The sequence below is a fragment of the Cyprinodon tularosa genome, unplaced genomic scaffold (assembly GCF_016077235.1).
Source record: "Cyprinodon tularosa strain WSP-4 unplaced genomic scaffold, ASM1607723v1 ctg2, whole genome shotgun sequence".
NCBI lineage: Eukaryota > Metazoa > Chordata > Actinopteri > Cyprinodontiformes > Cyprinodontidae > Cyprinodon > Cyprinodon tularosa.
The window spans coordinates 515130-537277 of record NW_024038733.1 but is presented as its reverse complement, the minus strand read 5'-3'; the positions used below and the strand labels follow the sequence as shown (position 1 = coordinate 537277).

The following is a 22148-nucleotide window of genomic DNA, read 5'->3' as shown; positions in this document are numbered from 1 at the left end:
CTTTCAGCTCGATTCGAAGCTGCTATCCCCTATCAAAGAACCCTCAACACATTTCTTTTTCTTTTTTATATTTTAAAATTCTTAGAAAAAAAGTTGAACAACCTTTGAACAAGCATGTCGATTGGTTCTCCTGGTAAGATGACAGAGAAAGTGTGTCAGGGTAACTGGAGCCGTGCTTGGATGAAGAACTAAGACTTAGCCCCCCTTACTTGTTTCTGTGCTTATATTGAAATTTCCCCCACTACAATAAAAAAAGAAAAGGAAAAAACAAACAAACAAAATATTTAAACCACTTTTGTAAACCACAATTGCCTGTTAGGACTGCAAGTTCTACCTTAACAGTTAGCTCAACTAATTGACTAACTTACATCAGCTTGTTTTGGTTTTGAGATGCTACATATGCACATAGGAAATATGTTTATATCATATATTTGCTTAAGTGTACATATACTTTTACAATAACTATAAACAAATGTTATACTTATAACTTTTTTAACTGCAATAGTCAATAATTGACATTATTTTAGCAGCATTCTGCTCTCTTGTTTTAAATCCAAGGCAGCTGGAACCTGTTATACATATTTGTTTTTTTATTTTTATGCAAATGTGGTGATACCTTGAAACCATGGCATTTCTACTCAAGGTTATAACACTTCCAGAATCTCCAAGTGTATGCATTTATTCGGCTCACTGGTGACATTATACTGTTTGCTAAGAATGCAGGGTCCTGCAGTCTTTTGTTCTCTGCTGACACTCAGGATGGAATTTTTCCAGTTGTTTATAGCAAGATTTAAATTTGAAATAAAGCAAAACACCTTAACTAAATCTGCGCCTGACTCCTGCTAAGATTCAGTCTTGCCCTGCTTCACCTGATGCATTTTAGGGGATAGATTTGAGGAAAAAGAAGATGGCAAAAAGGATTGCATGGAAGTTGCAAAGGTGTAGTTATTAAATTGCACACAATAGAAGAGATGTCATGTGGAGACTGTGTGAAGATGAGCTTGTTAGAAGAGCGATGGGATCAAATCTTAGCGTGAGTGCTGAGGACTAATGAGCAAACAAGCAACAGAGTCGGAGAAGGAGTGACAAGGACAGAATAGACAGCAGGACGACAGCTTGGGAGGAGTGTGACAGGCAGGAGAATGACATACGGGATAAGGCAAAGTGACACAAATGCCGCCAACCTAACCTTTCATGCACTCTTGCTCCTCTTCTTTTGTACTTTTTACCTCTTCTTCTCTTTTCTAGACCCAAACCCTTGGAGCAATGGACACCAAATGGGCAGCATGGAGACCAACGTGTTCCCTTCAGCAGAAAGCTTTCCACACCTAAGCGCCTCCACCAACTCCAGCCATCCACTCAAGCCAGGGCTAAGCCTGCAGAGTTGAAGTAGGGGTTTGCCTGGAGCTGTCTGCAGAAAACAGAGATAAGAAGGCCTCAGAGGAGTCAACGTGTTACAAACCAGTCAATGCGTTGAGCAATTAAGCTGCTTGAACTTCATCCGCAATGAAATATGATGCAGTGATGCTTGAGCAGTGGTTCAGAGCTTTTGGACGTGTGTGGATTTATCAGCTGGATATTTTGTTGAGGTTACGACACTTTGGGGCGCATTTCCGAGCTGGATCACTTTCCCCACATTCGTTTGTGGGCAAAAGCGAGTAATTGAAAATTAAACCCCTGGAGGCTAGTTTTATTTTATTTTTTTTTTTTCCGAAGGAGCAGCTTGTATGTTTTTCCTCAGATTTCCTGTTCTTTCTCTTACATTGCAGAAAAATACATTATGAAGCAGCACCATTCTTCTTCATCCTCCCTCAGTGACGGAGAGGGAAGAGGGACACACTGTCCAGAATAGATAACGAGTAAGAAGACAGCCGCTGAGAAAGAGGAGGGTGGGGTGGGGTGGGGGGGCAGAAAACAGAGGGACAGGTGGAGAAAATAACAGATAAAAGGGTACAGCCAAAAAGGAGAGAGTCAGAGAAAATAGCAGAATTAACTTGGATTGTCCACAATCCTCTTTTTTTTTTTTTAGACCTTCTGTAATTTGTCTGGGCTGTTTTGGGGAGTAGTTAACGCCATGGGTGGGAAGATTTCAGCCAGAGGTGAGGGGTGGCTTGAGCAGAAGTTGAGGTTTATGTCTGGTCTGAAGCTGCTGGCTCTGCATTGCTGGTGTTTGAACCAAACTATGGCCCAGTAAACAGACACCTGTAAGGATTGACAGAGAAGCTCTGTGACAGAAAGGAAGACAGCTACACAGCCTAAGTGTCAGGCAAAAAGGCAGCAGACACCCGGAGCTGGCAGAGCCGGCGTTCTGCATTTCATTGTCATTCCGCTCTGTTTTCAGAGGAGTTAAGAAGAGAAGAGAAGCATTCATGTGTTTGTGGCTCCTTCAGCATCCATCCAAGTCAGTGGCCCCCCCTCCTCACTGCCTAATATACAGCAAAGGAGGGTTGGTACTAAAAAGGAAATCCAGGTTGGAAAGAGAGAGGGTGGGAGGCAGAGAGAGCGGGAGAGAGCAGGTGTCAGAAATCCTCCCCTTCATCTGCTTGTCATTTACTTCTTTATGCTCGTTCGTTTTTTGGCAAGGCGATTGATTTTCTGATGCTGCCGTTACTTCTATAAGCCCTCTGCAGTCCCTGGGTGAAAGCAAGACTGAGTAGAGCAGAACAAGACCACAACAACAAACAAAAGGGAAAAGGAAAAGATGGAGCCCTTCTCATTGACTGACTTTTCAACCCCTCCTTTTCCTATTTGTCGAGATGGCCTCTTGTTATTTTTTCTCTAAGTAAAGGAAAAGAAGAAAAACACCCACCCAATCAATCCCTCATTCTGTTTTGTACACAAGGACTGAACCTCCCTTTTCATCGGCTGTTTCTCTACATGGATTATTTTTTCCTCTGAGTTCTAAACACTGGATTGCTCCAGATTTCCTCCATACGGCCTCCCCTCTAATGACAAGGGCCAATTCCTGTAATTCCCCCTGCAGGCATCCATCCGCTTCACCCCTCGGTCGAGGTGCAGGAACTCTGTGGACCCGGATCCCAGTGCCCTTGTTGACTCACCACCACAGCTATAATATGGCACAGTCCCTCTGATCCTGCCTGATTTATTCTGTAAGTAAACCCCTTTCTATCTATCCTTGTAAGTTTTCACATGATCACTACAGGTCATTAGCATTCATTGAGCTCTTGTATTGTAAGGAGTGGTCTGTCTTACTGCAGCGTTTGGTTTTTTTGATTCCTTCACAGCGGATTTGCTTTCCTGTGCTTCCTCTGCTTCGGGCAGAGAGCTCATATGTGTGTGTATGCGTGTTGGGGGTGTGTGTGTGTGTGTCTGCCAAACACTGAGGTTGATCTCAGATCCAAGCTTCTAAGAGAGTCAGTGTCAGAATAAGAGGCATGAGGTACTTTCCTTCAGATGTGTGACCCCCCTAGGGTTCATTTGGACTAATTAATGAGATTTTTGCAAATTTCTTAGGTTCTGTTTTAATGTACTTGCACTTCTGAGGCTACATTAGAAAGTGTTCGCATCAGCTACTATGAATGACTTCCTGACTGCTTCTTTGTTGTCTTGCAAAGGTATTCACATCCTTTGAATCTGTCTAGACTCTGTCATGTTACAGCCACAAACTTCAGTGGGTCTTTTATCGCGGTTGGATGAAATGAGCTAACATAAAGAGCATAATTATAAAGTAGATGGAAGAAAGTACATCTTTTTAACCTTCGTTACAAATTAATATCTGAAAAATCTGCTGTAAGTATATATTTAGCTTTCTTCATTCTAATACATCAAAATAAAACCCAGTGCATCCAGTAACTAGTAAAGAGAGCTGTTACTGCATGATTATTTCCTTAAATATACCCAGGTGTTGTGCTGAGAACTTAACTGGATATATCTTAAATGAGTTTTGAGTTGTATGCGTCCCTTCTAAAAAACTTGCCCATGTGAAACCTGAAAGAGCAGGATCTGTTTTTGAATGAGTTCTGTGACACAGAGCGCCACTTTACGGCAGTCTGAGCTTCCTTCAAACACGAGAGGTAACCAGGTTGAAGTTGTTGTTAGGCAACAATTCAAACATGACATTTACCTGATCAGACATATTCTTGGTTCTTCGATGTAGGATTTAATTTAGAGGGAAAAATGTGGCCTTGTTTTTATAATTAACTCAATGAATGTCTGTTGTTCCATTCGTACATACCTAAAATAAGATTCTTCCTGATCAAAATCACATTCCTAGACTGAACTGTAATAATATATTTTCTAAACTACATTGTTGCAGCAGAAACTGAACTTCAGAAAGTAAAAAACAAAACAAAATAGTAATAGTAAGAATTAAGTTTTATATACCTAGAAATGTTTACACATTTTAAGTTAGCATATCAGCTTGAATGATTATGTATTTATAATATCTGAAATGCTTTTTCTTCATGGTCAAAAATATTACAAATGCTGAACAGTAACAATAGGATTATCGAGATCTGAAATTAATTTCTAGACATCGAGAATGTTTATTGTAGATGTGAAGAATATCATTTTGTTTGAACTGGTCATTTTGACAATGAAAAATGTTTTTCACATATCAGGAATACATATCTAGTAATACTAATACATACCAAATATCTGTTGTGATCACGATACAATTACGGGTTTATTTCTTGAATGGCAGTAGATCAATGTATCTATTTAGGGGAAGTCACCTGGCAGAGTATAGAAATGTTTTAATAAATGGGACCTGTTGATAATCTCATGAGATTCTCCTTATGTTGATTCTGTCTGCTATCACACAGGAAATACTAAGTGTCTGTTTGCAGCCACTTCGGATGTTATTATTCCAATAAATAGTTGTTATTAGAGGTTATCAGTCCCATAGAATGGTTTTAGATTGTGCCAGTAGGCGCGGTAGGTTGTTATTACTGAATGAACCCTAATCCTAAGGGAATTACTTTTTATCCCCTGGGAATTAATCTATTTGCGTAATCTGAAAATTTCAGTAGTTCTTAATGTACTGTAAAATATATAAAAATGAGATGATCCGCATCTCGCTCATATTAAACAAACCCAAAGCAATTAATCTCATGTCCTGTCAACTGAGTTGTAGAATCCTCTCCCTATAAATATTTAATTCTCTATGAAACTGATCATTCTCTAAATAAGATCCTCGTCTAAAGGACATGTAATGTTTGTTTTTTAAAACATAATGTGTCTAACTGACTTAGTGAATGATCTTTTTTATTTTTATGTACCAGACTACGACAGAAATCTGATTAAATCAGGAAATAAAACAGTGTGATTGGCTGTAAGGAGAGTGGAGACAGAGGACACTCAGAGTTAACTGAACAAAACCTGCTCACGACAATCAGGTTTGCTCTGGGGAGAACGTTACTATGGCAACAGAGACAGAGGTTTCCCATATTTCGGATTTAGTGAGCCATCTTCGTGAAACGGACTTCTGGGTTGGAGAAAACACATGTATGGGAATTTTCCAATGTGTAAAAAAGCTACTCTCATCAGAAGAGAAGCATGGTTCAATACAGCACTGATGGCATCATGCAGGGGAAATATCTTTGTTCTAAAATAAACAAAACAACGAAAAGCTGCAAAGGAAAAATTGAGACAAGTCTGGGGGTTCATCTTCAAGTTAACCGTACAGCTACGATGTAATACTTTAAAAAATCAATCAAATCAAAAGATACTGATGAATTAAAATGAGCCAGTTGAAATTCAAAGACCTTAAAGCTTACTTTCATAAATTTCATTCTGACTGAACTTGAGCTAAAAAATATAAGTAACCTTCAGTCTTCTTACGTCCATAAAGGACTGGATACAAATACTTACTAATCTCTTTTAGTCTTTCATCTACAACAGCAATAAAACAAATTTAATATTGTGAATGTAATTCGAGTCGCAGCAGATTCAGCGTCATCTTCCTGCTTCCTGTTTGGACCTGTTCACTTCCTGTTTGGATTAACTGAGTGTGCAGCTGTTCAGAGGATCTCCATCTGAAGTTAAGTTATTTTCTCTGTGATATCTCTGTATCTAAGTAACTCTAACTGACTACTTTAAAACATAGCACCTTCTGCTGCACTTTTCTACTGAGCACTTGTCAGTTTCACACGGTTTTATTTCTGATAGCAAGAAGTAGCTAGCCTAGGCTAGCGCTAGCTTAGCATTGCTATGGCTTCTCTCTCTCCCTCCCTTGACTCTTTTCCAACTCTTCCTTCTTCCTCTCCTCTCTCCTGCTCTCTGTGTCAGATGTTCAGTTATTCCTCTGCCTCCTTTAGTGATAATGGGATGTGTAATAAGTGTAGTATTTTTGTAGCTTTGGAGGCGAGGGTGTCAGAGTTAGAATCCAGGCTTCAGGCTGTTGAACATCCAGGAGTTAAAGTAGGCCCCCCACGTAGCTGTCCTCCAAAAGTGCCTGAGCAGCCAGGCGATTGGGTAACTGTACGCAGAAAGCGTAGTCGTGGATCTCTGCCCACTGGTCACCACCAACCCGTTCACGTTTCTAACCGGTTTTCCCCACTCAGTGACACACCCACTGAGAAGCCCACTCTGGTGATTGGCAGCTCCATAGTCAGAAACGTGGCATTAGAGACACCAGGGACCATAGTCAAATGTTTGCCGGGGGCCAGAACGGGCGACATCAAATCCTACCTGAAACTACTGGCTAAGGATAAGGTTAAATACAGTAAGATTGTTATTCACGCTGGTGGTAATGACACCCGGTTACGCCGATCGGAGGTCACTAAAATTAGTGTTGCTTCGGTGTGTAAGTTTGCCAAAAAAATGTCGGACTCCGTAATTTTCTCTGGTCCCCTCCCTGATCTGACCAGTGATGACATGTTTAGCCGCATGTCGTCATTCAACCGCTGGTTGTCTAGGTGGTGCCCTGAAAACAACGTGGGCTACATTAATAATTGGCAATCCTTTTGGGGAAAGCCTGGTCTGATTCGGAGAGACGGCATCCATCCCACTTTGGATGGTGCAGCTCTTCTTTCTAGGAATCTGGCCACATTTATTAGTCCTCCAAAACCCTGACCACCCAGGGTGCAGACCAGGAAGCAGAGTTGTAGTTTAACACACATCTCTGCAGCTTCTCTACTGTTACCCACTCTTTACTCCATCCAGACAGTGTCTTGCCCACGACCAAATCTAATAAATTAGCAAAGATTCCCAAAGGAGTAAATCATGATAATCTAATTAAAATCAAAATAACTCCAATTGGGGAAAAAGTTAAAACAATTAAATGCGGTCTGTTTAACATAAGATCGCTTTCCTCTAAAAGTCTACTAGTTAATGACTTGATTTGTGATAATCACATTGACTTGTTTTGCCTTACAGAAACCTGGCTGCAGCAAGAGGATTATGTGAGCATAAATGAGGCAACTCCTTCAAGCTATTTAAATTTTCACATCCCCAGAAGTTCTGGGCGAGGAGGAGGAGTAGCAACAATCTTCCAGTCTGACTTACTGATTACTCCCAAAACAATTAATACCTACAACTCTTTTGAACATTTAACCCTTAATTTCCCTGATCCAAATTTCAAGGCAAGAAAACCTCTTCTTTTTGTAACTTTGTATCGTCCACCAGGTCCTTACTCTGAATTTTTAGATGAGTTTTCAGAGTTCCTTTCTGATTTGGTATTAAATACTGACAGGGTCATCATAGTGGGAGATTTTAACATCCATGCTGACATTGAAGGCGATAGCTTAAGAGCAGCCTTTAATGCTATCTTAGACACTATTGGCTTTGTTCAAAATGTGAATAGTCCCACGCATTCTCATCTTCATACTTTGGATCTTGTGCTGACATACGGCATAGAATGTGAAGAAATAATAGTATTTCCTCACAACCCTGTCCTCTCTGACCACTTTCTAATAACCTTCAGGATTACTTTAACAGAGTTCTCCTCCCCCAAAAGAAGGTTCAATTTTAGTAGATCTTTATCAGATAGTGCAGTTATAAATTTTAAAGAATCTGCTTCACTTTCTCTCTCCTCTGTGTCACTGAGCAGTGCTGCAGAGTGCAAAAGCTTAGCTTATTCCCCTTCACAGGTTGATGATTTTGTTGATGGGGTTGCTAGTTCTCTGCGTATTGCCTTAGACAATGCAGCTCCTTTGAAAATGAAAACCGTTAAAAATAGAAAGCTTGCTCCTTGGTTTAATGCAGAGCTGCGTACTTTGAAGCAAAATGCTAGGAAACTGGAGAGAAAATATCGCTCCACAGGCCTGCGAGAGTCCTTCCTAGTCTGGAAAAATGGTTTACTGCTGTATAAGAGGACCCTTTGTAAAGCAAGAGCAGCATACTTCTCCTCATTAATAGAGGAGAATAAGAATAATCCTAGATTTCTTTTTAATACAGTTGCCAAACTCACCCAGAGCCATAGCTCTGTTGAACCGTCCATTCCACCTGCTCTTAGCAGCAATGATTTTATGGGATTCTTTATAAATAAGATTGATCTTATTAAAAATAAGATCATAAGCACTCCTCTATCCGCGATTGTACCTGAGGTAGTCATGGAATCTGAACCGGGTTTAGACTGCTTTGATCCAGTTGAACTCTCTGAATTAGCAAAATTATTGTCTTCATCTAAGCCTTCAACTTGTATGTTAGATCCAGTTCCAACCAGGTTATTTAAGGAGGTATTCCCTTTGATCTCCTCCTCCATTTTAGATGTGATTAATCTATCTCTGTTACAGGGATATGTACCTAAAGCTTTTAAGGTTGCTGTAATTAAACCTCTGCTTAAGAAACCGTCTCTTGACCCAGATGACTTGGTCAATTATAGACCTATATCCAATCTTCCTTTCTTATCCAAAATTCTTGAGAAAGTAGTTGCCAAACAAGTTTGCGATCACTTCCACCATAATGAACTTTTTGAAGAGTTTCAGTCTGACTTTAGAGCTCATCATAGCACTGAAACAGCTCTGGTGAAAGTCACTAATGATATTCTCATGGCCTCAGATAATGGACTTGTATCTGTGCTTGTCCTGTTGGATCTTAGTGCTGCATTTGATACAGTTGACCATAATATTCTTTTAGAAAGACTTGAATATTTTGTTGGAATTAAAGGAACAGCACTAGACTGGTTTAAATCTTATCTATCTGATCGAATTCAGTTTGTTCATGTTAATGATAGATCTTCAACACGCTCAAAGGTTACCTGTGGAGTACCACAGGGATCAGTGCTAGGACCAATTCTCTTTACTTTATACATGCTCCCAATTGGTAGAATTATTAGACAGCATGGGATTAATTTCCACTGTTATGCTGATGATACCCAGCTATATCTGTCTATAAATCCAGATGAAGCTAACCCATTACATAGATTACAGGCATGTCTTGAAGACATAAAAACCTGGATGACTCTTAACTTTCTGCTTCTGAATGCAGACAAAACAGAAGTTATAGTCTTTGGACCAGAGTCTCTGAAAAAGAAACTGATTAGCCAGTCACTTCATTTGGATGGGATTAAACTGATTTCAGATAATAAAGTAAAAAATCTTGGTGTTATTTTTGATCAGGACCTGTCATTTAAATCCCATATCAAAGAGGTTTCTAGAATTTCCTTCTTTCATCTGAGGAATATTGCAAAAATTAGAAATATCCTGTCCAGGGGTGATGCTGAGAAACTAGTCCATGCATTTGTTACTTCAAGGCTGGACTATTGTAATTCTTTACTATCAGGAAGTCCACAAACTGTAGTTAAAAGCCTTCAGCTGATCCAAAATGCTGCAGCCAGAGTTCTAATGAAAATTAAAAAGAGAGATCATATCTCGCCTATCCTGGCTTCTCTTCATTGGCTTCCTGTTAAATCAAGAATAGAATTTAAAATCCTCCTTCTCACATATAAAGCCTTAAATGGCCAAGCTCCATCTTATATCAGAGATCTGATTGTTCCTTATGTTCCTAACAGAGCACTTCGCTCTCAATCTGCAGGTTTACTAGTGGTTCCTAGAATTTCTAAAAGTAGAATGGGAGGCAGATCTTTTAGTTATCAGGCTCCTCTCCTGTGGAACCAACTACCAGTTTTAGTCCGTGAGGCAGACACCCTGTCTACTTTTAAGGCTAGGCTTAAAACTTTCATTTTTGATAAAGCTTATAGTTAGGGTGGCTCAGGTTATCCTGAGCTATCTCTATAGTTATGCTGCTATAGGCTTAGACTTTTGGAGGACATAGGGACCCCCATTTCATCATTCTGCTTCATTCTCTCTCTGTTCTCCTATTCTGCAGAATCTGTTAGTTCAATCTCTAACCTTCTGCTCTCTCTGCTTTTCCTCAGAGTAGCTTTGCCTCGTCTGTTCCTGTTTGGCTGTGACGTCATCCTGGAAAGAAACATCAGCTGTGCTGCTTCTATCAACACCCTTGTTTATAGATGTTGGAGATCGGCCTGTTTTCCAGTGTGGTCCTGTTTCTCTGACCGTGACTGAGTGGATGTGCTCTCTTCATCCTCTGGCATGGGAGCTGCCTTGGAGCTCGTCTGCCTGGCTGTGTGTTTCCTGGACGGGGCCGCCTTTTACAGCTGCTTTTTGTATCTCTGCTTCTGTCTCCTTGAACCCCAGTCGGCCTCGGCAGATGGCCGCTCACACTGAGCCTGGTTCTGCTGGAGGTTTCTTCCTGTTAAAAGGGAGTTTTTCCTCTCCACTGTCGCTACAAGCATGCTTAGTGTGGGGGATTGTATTTGAGTCAATGAGTCAATGCAATCAACTGGTTTTCCTTAGATAGAAAACTTTGTATCAATTTGACTGTATGATCTGGTTGAACTGTAAAGTGCCTTGAGATGACATGTGTTGTGAATTTGGCGCTATATAAATAAACTGAATTGAATTGAATTTGACAAAATATGGAAATGTACATGAATGGCAGTGAATGAATAGTATTACGCTCTGGCTGCAGATCATTTTCAATTCTCTTAATCCTCAAATGAGTTTCTTGAATGAAACTGAACATTTATTCATAGTCCCTGCTATGCCCTGCATATTAGTAAGCTCGTATATCTCCATGGACACATCTTTATACACTCCCACAGTCACCAGGCCCTCAATCAAGATAGTACCTTCAAACAGACCAATGAACTGTGAATAACGCCATTATACAAACTCCCAGCTCTGAGCATTTCAGACAGGAAAGATTTGAAGGATATACAGAAGGAAGCAAAAAAAAAAAAAAACTATCCTGGAAACAGAAGAACAAGATGAGAAAGAGAATAAGAAAAGAGGCAGAGAGAGTATAAGAGAGAAAAGCAAGAGAGGCAGACGCAGAGGAGGGCGGGAATCAGCGAGGAAAATGGGAGAGCATGGGTATAGAGAGGCCGCAAGGCAGGAAAAGACCTCTGCTCCATGGGAGCACTCTGATGGGCTTAGCAAGGCCCCGCTTTGTTCACGCTGTTGGTCAGCCTCTCAGAATTAAGCTTAACTAAATAATACGATTACTGCAGCTGCACACTGATAACACGCCGCTGCCGATCCCCTTTGTCACTGTCAGAAAGCCCAGAGAAGAGAGGAGGAGTGGCATACGATGGCATCAAAGGCATGACAGAACCGACTACATTACTCTGTCACAAGGGCCTGAGCTTCACATCACGGCCTCAGAAAAACAGACGGGAGCTGGTTTTACTTTTTATCTGAAGAGTTGCCATGCAGACAAAGATACTGAGAATATAAACAAGGCTTCTCCACAAATAAATACATGTCATTATGTGCTTTCATGCATCACCAGCTCACCTATCTCTTCTCTGTAACGCTGCTTTTTAAGATCCTAAATCCCATATATTACTCGACTGTATATGTGTAAGCATAAACAGCAGCTCTAACAGCCAGACATCTGGCCCCTTGGCTTAGTGGTTTACACTGCATCCTCTGTGTGGGCTTTTTGTTTTATGTTTCTCAGCTTGACAGCTTTGACACAAATTCATGCGAAGTTGACCTTGCAGTTTGAAGTGTAATAAGAGCTGAAATCCAAAGCTATGCTGCACATCGATACATGTTCTCCTACCAGCAGATAAATAGTCTTCCATCCCATGGGAAAGAGGGGGGGAAACAAGCGGGCAGCAGATACTACTGTCCAGTTTTCTCAGCAGAGGTGGAGTACATCTTTCTGTAGCCCGTGGCTCCCAGAGTAGAGAGCTAATATAGAGGCTGGCCCAGGCTCAGCCCCCCTCCTATGAGATATGAAGCATTTCCACTCTTCTCTCAGTAGGAGCAACTATCTACCTGCAGAGCTAAAGATTAGCTCGGAGGAGCAACTGAAAAGACACATTTTCCATGTGATGATTTGTCACGAGTATCAGAAAACATTTGAGAGCTGATGCCTCTGACAAAAGCAGGACGTTTTGGAACTGCAACTTTATTTTCCATGTTTATCAGCCTTGGAGCGACAAATGAAAAACTTTAGGACCATGAGTTCCTTAGATGATTAGATTTGTATTAGGCCTTTTAAAGTCCTGGGGAAGTCATATTCAAATTTTAAATCATTCTGGCTTAAACGTTTATAAATGTACTTTTTATTAGACCACATTGTCCCAAAAGTTAGAAAATTTCTATCTAAAAAAAAATCCTGTCTTAAAATCCGTATTTTTCTTTTTCATTATCTTATGCAGGCCAGTAAGTTATATGTCAGCTTGTACACCTAAATTCGGCCAATCATAAATCAACGGTCATCTGTCAATCAAGTTTTTTTGTTCATAGCCTCTTAATTCATATGTCACAGCTAATGTATGTAATGGTTGAAATAAGAATCAATTTACTTTACCAGTGAGTTACATCTCATTGTTCACAGGTATGGACGTCTGTAACTTCAGCAGGCGTAGAGCTAACAGAACTGGCAGCGTTGCGAGGCAAGGAGTCAAACATGTACGGCTGTAAGCCTTCTACACCAAACCAAGCTTCTGCCGCCCTGGCGTCCTCTTCCACAACATCTTTGTCCCCACTTTCCTCCTCTAAATAAAAAATGTATGATGGAGGAGACTCATCCACGACCTCTGACACAAAACTCTCGTCCTCGTCTTGCATGCTTCGGCTGTTAATAGCGTTCCTTGACAGTGTGGTTTCTAAGTGTTACTTGGTCCTAATGTAATTTCCCATTGGGAACCTACTAGCACTAAGTTGCTAACTGGTTAGCAAGATGCTTTCGAGAAACCGGCCACAATAAAATGCTTACGAACCTTCTGCCACAGCAATCCCGCTCCCTTGATGAACGATCAATCACATTCACTTTATTCACTCGTGTAAAGTCGGGCACCACTCGTGAGAGTTCGGAAATGCAACCATTGCAACAGCCGTTTCCCTATGACTTTAAATACATCAGTCTGCTTTCATTTAAACTATTCTGTCCCTTAGAACCCTGGTCTCAAATCTTAAGCAGCATCGAATTGGTTTCCCTTTGGAAATGTCCTGTGGTTGATCTTCACATCTCGTCTGAACAACTTCCCTCTTAGTCAGATGAGAACAATTCCCACAGCATGATGTTGCCACCACCATCGTCCATGTGAGGAAGGTGTGCTCAAAGTGATGTGCCAAGTTAGTCTTCCTCGCTTAAGTTTGGTCTCTTTTAATCAGAGCCATCTTCCATAAGTTTGCTTAACTGCTAATATGGTTTGTGATAAACTACATATGCCTTTCTTTAAACAAGCGCTTTATTCTTTCCACTTTTACATAAATCAGATTTGTGGATTGCAAAACAAAAAGTCCTGCCAACAGATTCTCCCTTCTGAGCTATTCTCACAGTGACCAGCCTGGGCCTCCAGGCTGCTTCTCTTATTGATGCTCTCATGCCTGCACTGTCAGTTTGTCAGTTTACTGATTAGCCTTCTCTTTTATTGGTAGGATTGCAATTTAGCCATATTGTTTCCATTTTTAGATGATAAATTGAATGGTGAACGACATCTGTAGATCTTTTCTTGGTCTTTCTGATAAACCTCTGAGGCTTTTACAGCTGTGTTTACATGGGGGTTAAAATGACTGTGATTTCTGAAGGCAACTAGTTGCCCTGGATTTTATTTAGCTATCTGTCAGTGCAATAATATTAAACACCAAATATATAATATATAATATATTTTTTTATATGTGAATTAGCTTTAATAACATCCATTTGACAAGGATTAGTGTTCGATTACATGCATTGTGCTAATAGAGTCCAGACATGCAGAGAAAGATAGGTAGTAAATGAATAAGGCAAATAAGCCTTTCAGTTAGATTTTAAATGAGTAGAAATTTGTTCAGCTCCAACATTATTTTATTTGTTCCTCTTGACTTGATCTAAAGTGTGCCAGAAATTTACATGCTTCATGAAATTACAATTTACACAAAATCTTAGAAGCTCTCATTGCGCAGGCTTGTTCTGCTCAAATCCTTTCAGATCACTGATCCAGTGATTTAACATTGCTCTGAAAGCAGCTGCTTCATGCTCTAACAAAACCGGAGATTTTTCAAAAAGCATTTAGCTGAAGTAGATAATTATTATGGTATTAACACTAAATCTATCATTTTGTCAACAACTTAAGAGTGTGACTGGCTTTTGTCATTACAGCACGCCTCCTTAAAGAGCCTCACACAGCTCCTGCTCTAAAAGTGAGCCGGGCTAATTTTGGGATATGAGAACTCCTCATGCCCTAAACAGCACTTAAGGTTCATCCATCAGCCCTCCATCAATAGGCCACCAGCACAAGACACCTCAGCCTGCGTTAAACCTTTGCCCCACGTTGCACAAATGAAAATGGCTCTTCACGCCTTGTCGTTTGTCTGGTCCTGCTTGCTTCAGGCCAGCTGGCCTTGAGGGGGAAGACAGGGTGCATGTGTATGAGCAGAGTGACAAGATGTGGACATTAGGACACACATGCCCTTTCCATAATGTGCTCCCGGCTGGACTGTTTGGCTGGCCATAAAGTGAATGCTGCTAATGGCCTCTCCGTTAATGGAGTCATTAAGAGTGGATTGCAAGGAAATAAAGGCGAAGTGTATAATGTGTGTGATCTGGGGTAGAAGTCTTATCATTTGTTTATGTGTACAGTTACTGTAACCATCTAGTGAATTCGTTTTATTCAGCTCTTTGCAACTTATTCTCCAGATAACACTAAGGCTAACACTGGTGCTGTTGTGCATTAGCATTAGAGGAAAAGGTCAGTTTTCTGTCAGTGTAATTGTAACACGGTCTGAAGCTCAGCTAATCAGTCTTAACCTGGCCTGTTCTAATCAGGCTGCCGGCTGAGGCTCACATAGAGGCAGCATTAATGTTTCACAACAAGATTGCTGCTGCTGCCTTGTGTGGATGTTGGAGCGACAAATGCTGATAGGCTTGATCTAAGGTCAGTTCAGGACTCGTTCCCAAGAGAATGTAGCAGGAATGGAGAAAGGCATTCTGGGTAGCCTTGCGTGTTGTTTTCATGGTGGCATGGCTGCTCATTACACCCATCTCAGTCTTTTGTGTCTTACCACAGGGTTAGCTTATGTCACCATGCCTATCGTGTCTTGAGTTCCAGTCGGTCTGGCCAGCCTCACTCATTTTCTCTATTCCGCATGACACTACATGGAAGAGCTAGCTTGCAGGCAAAGATAGCCTTAAATCACTTTTTCTAATTAAGCGAGCATGAAACAGTGACTCAGGAGGATGGCATGCAAAATCTGTCTTCCTTTGCATTTTGAATACTCAAAACAGTCAATTCATTCATTCTTCAGTCTTTTATGCAAAGCAAATATGTCTGCCATAGATTTATTTATAAGTGTTTGACTAATGACTTCCAAGTTTGACCTGAGATTTCTGCAGCTCCTCAAACTTTCAATTCAATTCAATTCAGTTTATTTATATAGCGCCAATTCACAACACGTCAACTTAAGCCACTTTACAATTCAACCAGATCATACAGTCAAACTGATTCAAAGTTTTCTATCTAAGGTAAACCAGTTGATTGCATCGACTCATTGACTCAAATACAATCCCTCACACTAAGCATGCTTGTAGTGACAGTGGAGAGGAAAAACTCCCTTTTAATAGGAAGAAACCTTCAGCCGAACCAGGCTCAGTGTGAGCGGCCATCTGCCGAGGCCGACTGGGGTCCAAGGAGACAGAAGCAGAGATACAAGAAGCAGCTGTAAAAGGCGTTCCCGTCCAGGAAACACACAGCCAGGCAGATGAGCACCGAGCCAGCTCCCATGTCAGAGGATGAAGAGAGCACATCCAGCCAGTCACGGTCAGAGAAACAGGACTACACTGGAAAACAGGCCGATCTCCAGCATCTATGGATCTTTCCACATCAGGACAGCTGGATTCACACTGATGGAATTACACACATGTGAACAATAATAAAGGTGACTTCCTAAATAAATTATATTCAGTGATGTAAGAAAGAAAAAAGGTCAAAATTCAAATGAATGTCAACATTTATATCTAAACCAAAATTTGAACACAATGGATCATATTTCTGCAGCTGCACAATTATGGGATACATTATTTTGATCTGTAGCATTAAACTGCAATAAAATACTTTGACCTTTGTGTCTGTCATACGAAAAAAAAAATACACATACACAGAGTTTTATATTTTATTTATACCAAAATGGTGTATTGACTTTTAAAACTCTGCAATGGTGTGGATCAATATAAAGAGCTGCATCTCCACCTGATGTTTCATTAATGTTTAGGTTTAACGGGCTAATCCTACATACATATTTCAAAGTTTAGCATAACATTGTTGGTCTCTAAGTATCTGTCTCCAGCTTCTGGTGACACGTTCAGAGCTTTGTCTCATCAAAGCGATAGCATACATATAGCAATAGTTCATTACAGCCGCAATCTATGCTGAAAGACGTGCTACTGAAAAAGCAGTAGAACCAGTTTAGCAATGCAACCAGTTTAAAAATTCTGTCTAGATGAATTTATTCTAGTTTAAGTAAGCATGAAATATTTCATTTCATATTTGAAAGTATTTATTTTCTATTCTGCTTTTAATTTGTTCAAAGATGATTCAGTGTACGGGAGCCTGTTTCCCACTTTTCGCTGCTTTTCCTACTGGGTGACAGTTTACCTCACTAAGTGTTAATGATCCTCATTCTGTCTGCAAGTATGACATTAGACACTACGTTGGAGGCATTTACACCTACAGAACTCCCTAAACAATGACAGATTTGAATGCGGCAAGGTGATATTTTCATGTTTGCGGACAAAAGTCCACCGCTGAGAAAATGAAAGCAGATCTTTCAGATAATAAATCAGTGACTGTTATTATAGACAGCTGATAGAGAATGGCGTTATGCAAAAATAAAAGCCTTAAACTTTTGAAACCTCAGCATTTATGAAATTGAAATTATTATAAGATTGACCAAACATGAAGAGCTCAAATCTTTTATATTTCCTTAATAAAGTCACAAAAAGGCTTTTCTCCTCAGCGAACCATCTCAGCAATTTTTTTTCTCCCTCTGTGGGACCCAGTGCTATTCAAAAAAGACTGTGACCATTTGTACCATTTGTACAAACTTAGATCAAAGAATAGATTTTCATTTCATTTTTTTAATGAGCATAGATACATGTAGAACAGATACATGCAGACAAAAAAAAGTGCCTGAAGGTAATTTTGAAACATTTTCCTCTGAATTGTATCTTTTTGAAAGCTGTAAAACACAGACATAATAATAATAAACAGCTACTTATGCTAGGTTCTAACCGCACGCGACTGCTGCTTCATTTTTTAAGCTGGTACACATCTGTCGCACCTCAAGTGCATCTTTGATGCTCTTGAAGGGCGTCCAGTAAAGTGTGTACAGATGCGTCCGATGCTTCTGCTGCTCCTGCGTTCAATGGCAGAGAGCGGCGTTGCTATATTTGCTGTTATAAGTGGGTAAAAAGTAGTTTTAATTTGTTTTTAATTCACAAAGTCCACCTGAAAACTTCCTCTTTGCAGTCAGTTTCTTATCATTATGATCCTACCTTAAAATCGTATTCTGCTGTTGGACCAGCATGGCGTTTCATGCTGGCGGTGTGCTTTGACTGGAAATCCCTTTCAACAGTAATCCAAACTGCACACTCTAGAATGATAAAAGCAAACATATTTTGCCGACAGGTTTCGAAATTTTAAGTTAATTTAGACGTTAAACTGTTTCAGGGGAGTGATAATATCGCTCTGCATCAGCAGTGCTGTGTCTGTTTCCCTGCCAGCTCCCAGATCAGCTTCCCTGATTGGTTGATGTGGCGTGTTGAGCAGCAAAAGATACATTTTTCCAAATACAGACATCCCAAGTCTCCCGGAAGTTCCGGGAGTCTCCCTGATTTAGATAGTTGTTCACAGATGCCCGTGAGTCAGATAAATTATCCCGGATTTTAGACTTTGCAAGGTGGTGTTTTTTAATGCGAGCGAGAGCGATCAGGCAGTACAATAATTCGTGCATCATGTGCGGACTAGAACTACTGCGATTGCACATACAATAAGAGAGAATGGTGAGGTGTGAGCAGGTTGCTGGTGAAACCTGTGCAGTGTATCTGTCCAAAGCAATGCGCTGTTCAGTGAGCGTTCCAGGCGACTGGTTGATCAGAGAGCTGATTGGATTGGATCAGTCCAATAAGTTTCTGGTTACTCTCTGGCAGTCACCTAGTTACCACTCAAAGATGTGCATCCTGTGAAACGTCAGAGGTTTAATCCTCGAGTAAAAAAACGAAAATATAGGACTAATTTTACAGCAGAATATACTAAAGTATATCCACGTCTAATGAAGGTGTGGAACAGTGGCGAATCTAGACCAAATGTACCAGGGGGGCAGGAGGGGCCAGCGTGTTTTTTTTATAGGGGCCCAGAAAAGCATTAAATAAAACACAACGGAAGGGATTCAAATATATTAAGACAGCTGCATGAAGTGACATTTCTATTCAATATCAGTAGGTTCATTAGAAATTAATTTCTTATGAGGTTAATATACATTTATAATTTAGGGATTTTACATATTTTTGAAGGTACGACCCAGCATCTGCAACTTTTGCAGTGCTTCCTGTACGTCAGAGGCTCAGGAGCTCATGAGGCGCTACCTCAGCTGCTTTGATGTGTCAAGATGCGCTGCTCCTGCTGCTCGAAACATGCTGCAGGACCTTTTGATGCACCTTGATGCGCATCAACCATTGACTTTGCATGTAAAGCAGCTGCTTTTGCTGCTTAAGCAGCGAGCAGTCTGAACGTAGCAATAATCTTGAAATATCTCAGTCTGTTTGTACAGAAGTTACAAATAATTTCCATGTTAAAAACTTCTAACTTATTGAACGTCATCTTGTAAAGGTTGTTTTCACAGGTAGTCAAAGTAATTGTTTTTAAAACATTTTGACTTTTTGAGCATGTATGCTGAACTTTTTTTTTTTTTTTTTGAAGCACCGATCACCGGTTGTTAATAAGCAGGTAACTGAGTTAAGAGGCTGCAGTCAGCTGCAGCAATCAGAACTATTAACATGCAAGTCAGTTCCAGCTCTGCTCCCTCAGTCCAAATGGTGATATGCCAGCTGATTATGGGGCTCTGCCTGGTTTTTAAACTGCTGCATATTTAATTGGCTCAATAAAACATAATGCTCTGAATGGGCTTGTATCATGTCAAGATGAAATAAAAGAAGAAAAAAAGAACCCCAACAGATTTGGTTAATTAGCACCAACTTGATGAGTCTTACATTTCCATAGATATAGGGACCATATTTTGGAGCTTTAAAGCATTTTTATTTTTGTAACAGCAACCCTGAACTGTTTTTGCCCTGCTGTAACCCATGCACATGAGGTATCATTAAATAGCAGTTATCTGCATCAGTACCTTTCTGAGGCATAACTGTCTTGTCAGCTAGGTTGTAAAATCATACTGTTTGAATAATGTAAAACTTAAGGATGTGTTGAGTACTAATGAATATAGGTAAGCCTTATGCAAAATTAAACGCTTTGAAAGAAAAAGCCTCTTAACGCATTTTGACACCATCCATGATTCAACGGTTTCCTCCTTTATTGAAACTGAGTTGCTGCAACGGATCTCCTGAAATCCTAATTTTTAACGAAGGACATTTTTGTAATATTTAATTTCTGCAGGACTGTATGATGTAATTCATTTATTTCCCTTGCACTCATTACAGTAACTCTCACAAAGACAAAAACACATTTAATTATAAGAACACTTTTGCTAAGGCTTTGATTTTGCTCATATTTTCTACTTATTTACGGCTGTTGTTGCATATACATGTCTTTAATTGCAGATGAGACACTGCTGGTGGTGTGTTCATCTGTTATGGTTAGCATTAGTGTGCAGTCGATGCTAGGGTCGATGTATTTCACACAGGGAGCCTGCTGATCCCACTGAGCACCACAAAGTATTTCAGTCTGCATATCAGACGGTCTTTGATCTGAGGTAAAACAGGCTGAGAGAGCATATTACTCATCTGATCCAACGTAGGAGATACGTACCTATTAGCACCTTCAGTCAGCCTCAGATCTGCTATTGGCAGGTCAGCGGTGGGACGCTGCTCCAGGATAACTGGAGACGCAGCATATTGTGTGTTTCATTTTAAGGATGTTTGGTTCAAGCTGTTAAGCCCTAAGGCATTAAATAGGATGCTTGGGTATTAGTGATAGATTTATGGTATTAAAAAGCAGATGCTGTGCATACTTTAATTTTCTTCTGTTTTAATTAAAGCTTATAGAGCAAATTGTGTTGGCCTTTAGGGAGCGTTTTTTCCCCTCATGCGATTGTTATGCAGTTACTTTAGAAAATCTGAACACCACACGTATATGTTCTAAACATCATGGGCACCAATGCTAAAAACGTATATTAAAAAAAACAAACTAATTAACAAATTAACTAATATTTTAGAGCTGGGCTCTAATACAACAATAAAAGAGTTGGATTGTAGGAAAATCTGTAATCTGCCATCATTTTTTCAGTGCAAAGAAACTTGCTGCTGTGAATTATTGGCATCCCTGACAATGATATACAAACTAAAATGATCTGATGTTTTTTGGTTTACGTATTTAAAATTCATCAGTGGAATTAGAGGCTCTTAATCAGTGATTCTTGACTTTTGTTTATAAGAATGAAATGACAGCCCATCTCTTTTAGCGGCTGTTCAAAACTAAAAAGACATACGCAAGGTTAGCCAGGGTTAGGCAGGTAGGTGTCAATTTTTATAGTTCATGATTTAATCAAAACAAATAAATATCCACAATAACCACAGTTACAACATAACAACTGTGAAAAAAATGTATTGTTAACATTTTTAGAGATTTGGACGCTAGATTAAGTACCCTCTATCCAAGAAATGTATGTGGAGTTTACTTATTAATCCTTGGACTTTCACCTTTAATGGATGCTCTAGTCAGGAGAGGCAAAGCTTGGACATTTCAGCCACAAACAGTTGAGACTAGGATTTAAAATCTTATAATGATATATTGTGTTACTATCATGATGATGATTAAAGTTAGGATTAATGTCTTTACTTTTTTGCTTTTAGGTAACGGTATAGCTGCATGCCAGAGCAGTAATAGGCCCACAAACACAAATACTGCTTTTTAAAATTGTACTGACCTAAAATAGGCTTCTTCAGAACACCAGCTATATAAAGAAGTCTGATTTATGTCACTAAACATTTCGCATTAACCACATTTAATAATTTAATAATAATTCAATTATTTAATTATTTTCTTTTGTCAGTCTCTCAATGGAAAATAGAAAAAGCATTTTTTTTTTTTTTTTTTTTTAAACATTATTCTAATTCATCATTTAAACATTATTTATAAAAAGCTTTACCATGAATAGAAATCTCTGACAATAAACACAAACTATGTGATTAATGCCCACCCCAAGGTCAGACTGTGCATGTAGCATTACAGCATACTGGTGGATCTAGGATGCTGTGGGTCTCTTTTAACTCAAGAGAATTTGGGATTCTTAATAGAGTGCAATGATTTTTGAACCCTTTGAAATAAGACATGACATCTATTTTTTTGTGTGCAATTTCAGTCCCTCTAACATTGTGAAATCTTAGAGACTTAGACTTAGGGTCATTCTGTTGGTTATAATAGTTTTAAAATCTATAAGCAATGGAACCATTGCTAATATAAATATTTTCTATTATTTATTTTGTATTCTTTCTATTTTCTATTATTTTTTTTTCCTGGATTTTGTTTAAAAACTTTTTTAATGAATATCACTTGT

The 22148-nt window shown here is 39.6% G+C and overlaps 1 protein-coding gene across 6 annotated transcripts in view; it reads left to right on the top strand.

Annotated features, from left to right (window-relative positions):
• grik5 (glutamate receptor, ionotropic, kainate 5) overlaps window positions 1-22148 on the top strand; it is a 157605-nt gene that overhangs the window by 3279 nt on the left and 132178 nt on the right. For all 6 annotated transcript variants that reach the window (XM_038284387.1, XM_038284389.1, XM_038284388.1 and 3 more), the window contains exon 3: window positions 1249-3110. The gene's annotated coding sequence lies outside the window, so the exon portion shown is untranslated. The remainder of the gene's footprint in view (window positions 1-1248; window positions 3111-22148) is intronic.